This window comes from Pygoscelis adeliae, unplaced genomic scaffold (genome assembly GCF_000699105.1).
Source record: "Pygoscelis adeliae isolate BGI_AS28 unplaced genomic scaffold, ASM69910v1 Scaffold37, whole genome shotgun sequence".
NCBI classification, from domain to species: Eukaryota; Metazoa; Chordata; class Aves; order Sphenisciformes; family Spheniscidae; genus Pygoscelis; species Pygoscelis adeliae.
This window is the reverse complement of record NW_008825308.1, coordinates 5,301,681-5,306,649: the sequence shown is the minus strand read 5'-3', so window position 1 is coordinate 5,306,649 and position 4,969 is coordinate 5,301,681. Positions and strand designations below refer to the sequence as shown.

At 37.5% G+C, this 4,969-nt stretch overlaps 1 pseudogene; it reads right to left on the bottom strand.

The window, feature by feature from the left end:
- Window positions 1–4,810: 4,810 nt before the first annotated feature.
- LOC103922148 overlaps window positions 4,811–4,969 on the bottom strand; it is a 35,164-nt pseudogene continuing 35,005 nt past the window's right edge.

Sequence of the window (4,969 nt, the reverse complement as noted above, 5' to 3'; positions counted from 1 at the left end):
CAGTAGACAAGTAAGCTGGGACAAGTGGAACATTAAAGGAAAATCTTTTCCATTAATATCTTATCCTATCTGATGCTTGGCATACAAGGCATATGCACATACAGGTTTGTATTCCCTCAGGCAGAGCTGCAACTCATTTCTATGCTACTTTAGAAGAATCTGATTTTATTTGAAATAGATTGAAGTACTGACATGGTCAATCACCAGTCACAGCTGAAAGCTATGACTAACAGCTGGAAGTGCATATGAGCAACTTTCTGAGCTGACTCCTAGCCACCATTTTCTAGAGAAGAGTTCTAAAGTACACCCTTTATAGTCACAAACCAACAATAGTACAGTTGGACTCATAGTCTGTTTCCACATGGGACCTCCTTAACTCCATCTCCTGAGTTTTCCCATGTTGGCCAGTGTGTTCTGTGCGCATTCAGGGAGTTAGACTTCAAGTGTGGCATCAATATTGGACTAAGGCAACTACAAATAGGCTCCGTTTCCTCTTGTGTAAATGACACTATCTACGTAATGTTTAATGCCTTTTTAAGAAGAATTACCTAAATAATATGTATGTATTTTTGAAATATACCAGATTAGATTGGCTAGTGACCAAAATTTAATATTGTCTCACAACAATTTGATACTGCCATTTTTCTTCAGCATGTTTCATGTAAATTTATACATATCTACAGACCTACTAAATATGTTTTGCATTTTTGCTGCCTTTGGAAAGACCTCTTCCTTCTTTCTTTAACATTCCTTTTTTTCTAAGAAAAAGAAGCTCTCAGATTTAAAAGGTTTCCTTCAATGAGTAAATAAGGGTAAGTAATCATGCCATAGGCAGAAGCAAACTTTTGGTTCCTAGAAGCATAGCATTAGATGGGATTTGTTTCATGTCTAGTTATTTTATAAACAGAGTAGAACAGAATGTAAGTTTAAATCTGTTCATCGTCATGACTGCTAATGTAGAAGTGTTTAATTAATCAAATGCTAAAAAAGCAGTGCTTTCTATTCCTCATCATAAAATGTGCTTGACTAGTTCTAACATTTTGATCCCAGCTTTTTTTCTAACTCAATTTTTCTATTGACATCATTATTTTCACAAATGTGACTTGATAAAATAAAATATTATGGATGTCATAGGTCTGCAAAATGTGTCGGATAAAAGCTGCTGTTTGACATCCACCTCTGATGCAATTATCTTCCAATGAACACACCAAGCCAGAACTACAGACGTCCTTCACCCATCAGATCAATCTGTGTCAATCCACATATTTCCTATGAAGTTTTTCATCTCTGTTTATTTGTTTAAGGCTATATTCTTTTTACCATTTTAGAAATACAAGCTGGAGAACTGAAATTGAATCCATGGAGGTTCTACTACAGTTGTTTCTCTTGGAAATTTTCTTTTCAGTTACCTTTTAGTGCTTCACAGGAGACTGAGGTTGTTTAAGTTCTTATCTTTTTTAATTGCAAGACGCCCAACCTTTCTCACTTTCATCTGTGTGACTCTAATTGAAATAAGCCTTTATTTACATGTTTTTCCACAGCTGCTATCTACACTGACTTTTCTTTTATTTGGTATGATTTATTTCTCCCAGTCCTTGAGGCTTCTAAGAATGTTTGAGTCATGCTTCAGACTGTCAAAAGGTGGTACTGTCTACTAATTACTGTCTCTGCTGCCATTCACTTCAGTGCCCGAAGGAATGTTCAGAATAAATTCAGCTTCCGTATAATACCCCAAAATAATAATTTATATCCAAATATGGTCAAAAGACAAGGATTTTGTGGAAGAATCATTCCTTTTTTTATTTAAAGTAAAATTGAAAATTTATTTTTCTAGAAAAATATTTGGTAGATTATGTGATAAAAAAATCTTGTCTCCACACCCACAAAGGAACACAGAGAGACCATGGCAGATGAGGAGCCCCCAAAATACTCTGCCCAGCTATTCCCAAGCCTATCACAGGGGCCATCAGTCCATCAAAGGCCTATCTTCACAAGCCCAGAGGAGCACAGGGAGGCACAATGGCAAGCAGGAACCCAAATTGAGGACTCAGAGGAAGTGAGACCCTGTCCGGGCCCCTCCCAGGGCTGTCCCAGGATAGTCTCAGCCCCAGTGTCCAAGTGTGAAACCTATCAGGAAGAGTCAAGAGGAGAGGTTCTGCAGAATACCTTCTGGAGTAATGGGGATTGCTGCCTAGCGATGTGGGACCCGTTATAAGATGCAGGGGAAGAGCATTTTGGGATTGCACAGGAATCATTATGGGTTTACGGAGGGAACCAAAGGCAGGAAAAGGGAAGGGATTAGATGATTTGCAGAGGAATAATTGTGCGAAATAGAGGGATAAGGGATTAAAGGTTCATGTGCAAGCAGCAGCTGGTGAGTGTGCTTGTCTAGCTATGCCCTGTGCCTGATCAGCCCCATCTGTCCTGTTTTCATGTTAAATTCCTTTCTAACGCTTCCCTGGCTGAAGGTTCTGTTCTGTGTGTATGGGGGGGTGAGTCAGACCATGGGCTGGAGGTGGTTTAGCCTTTTTGAACTCCACCTTCAGCTATTTTCCGGTAAGGGGTTCTCATCCATGTGCATGTGTGTGTAGGGAGTTTGTGTTGCCAGCAACCAGAGTGAGTGCAGGTATGTGAGCGAGTGTGTGATCACAAATGAAAATCAAGCTAAACCAGCCAGTGAGCAGGTGAAGTGACCTGGGAGCGCATATGTCCCTAAGGGACAGCTCTGGGTATAAGAGCACCTGTGCATCCCTAAGGGTGAGAGCACGGGGGGGCTGGCTATGGGACTGGGGGCATCCTAGCCAGCTTGGGGCAGTGGGGGGAGAAGGAGTGTATGCAAGTGAGGGGGTCTGTACTCAGCTGGAGTGGGGTTGTGGTTTTGGAGGCTCCTATGTTCAGGTGGCAGCAAATGGGCAGACTGAGTGTCTGAGCCCAGCTGCTGGAAGGGTCCACCTTGTACATATGTACATACATACATACGTACATATTTATTATTGTGCAAATAAAAAAAAGGAAAGATTCTTCCACAAAATCCCATGTACATTTATTATGTCCTTATACATATGTACATACATACATATAAATGTATATTCTCACCAGTAGACCACCATCCTGCTCAGCCAGAAGGGAGCAGGATGAGGCCATTGGTGCTGTCTGTGTTCATGTGAGTGCTCTGAATGACTGTCTGTGATCTGAGGCTGCTGCACATGTATGTATATATGTACATATGGGGGGGTTGTGTGGGCATTCTCTGTGCTTGTCCCTGCTGGGAATTTTCAGCCTCGCTACGGGTTGGACCTGAGGGTCTGGAGCTGCAGCAGCCTCACCTCTCTCGGGTTGTTGGATCCTGAATGATATATGTTCCTCTAAAAATATTAAGCATTCAAATTTGCATTTCAAAATATTATTTTAACTTTTTCTCATTTTTAATACAGTATTTTATTTTTCTGTATTTCATTATCTGTAAGAAAATTTTCATCTGTCCTACTACTGACATTTTCATTGATTATCTTATTCTAGACATTAAGGCATTAAGGATTGCTGTAATTTAAACATTTAATCTTCCACTTTGATAGAATCACTGACTGCCAGCTATTCAAACTGTTTTAATAGATAAACTAAAAGAAATACAATGTGAAAGCATTTTATTATATTTTTACAGTAACAGATAGCAAAACTGCAGAATTCAATAGCAATATTGCAGTTTTCTGAAATAATGTTTAATAACATAAAAATTAAAATAATTCAAAAATAAATTTTAAAAATTAAAAGGTAGAAAACAAACAAACAAATCCCTGAACTGTTTTTCATAAAACAGTATTAATTATATTTCTCTTCTTAATTTTATTTTATTCCTTTCCACAATTTCAATCTGTAAGGGTTACATTACCACTGGTTTCTAATATTTTTAAGCACATTTTAATGTAAACAAAATTATTTAGAAAATTAATCTCAATTCAGTTTTTCAGGTTTAATCCTAATTTTGTATGAAAAGTCTTATCATTCACAAAGAGTCAAAATATTTATGTTATACAATATGAAAGGGAGGAACTTGAGCTGAATCCTTTCAGTTTTCTGCTACAAGAGAAGACAAGAGGGTCTAAATTTCTTTAAGAAAATACTATGCTAAAGTAATAATGGAAAAGTATATAGACATTTTTAAAAGAAAATGGTTCTAAGAGAAGTGAAACTACAGCCAGTCTAAAGTCAAGAAACATACAAAAATTTTATACAGAATCTAAATCCTGTGCCTGCACAGTTTATCAGAACATGATTTTAAACTAGTCCTCAAAGCATGTGGGGAAAAAAAAAAAGGGCTAAACAGCAAGCTGAAATATGGAAAAGGCCTCTCTGTTCCAACAAAGTGCTGGTGGCAGACAAGTTTTGCAATCTTACCAATGTTAACTGACTTATTAAATTTGCAAAGTATATTTCCACTTGTTTGGACAACTTGTAAAATATTTCCTGTACAGTTCTGCTAAGTAGTTTTATTAGAGCTGTAGCACAGAATAATACTGTAAATTTTTGAAAAGTAATAACAACAGGTTGTTTTTGCTTCATGCAGTAGTTCTTCATTCACTTTGTTTTTGCTTTCACAACTCTCCTCAAAGTGCTTGGAAGTGTCAGTGTTATTTTTATACAATTTGATTGCAATATTGATGTTACATCTTTCAATAAAAGATGGAGTCTTAATGCATCTTGAAAAGCATTTGAGAATCGTAATTTAGCAACCAATTTACCTGTGATAATTTTCCACTTCCATGTCACGTAAGCACTTTCTAGAACTGTCCTTTAAGACTTAAATATATTGTTATCTTATATTATCCTATATGGGGAGAGAAACACAAAGAATTCTAAAGGAGAAGACCAAAAGTGAACAATCATAGAATCATAAAATCATAGAATAGTCTGGGTTGGAAGGGACCTCTAAAGGTCATCTAGTCCAACCCCCCTGCCATGGGCAGGGACA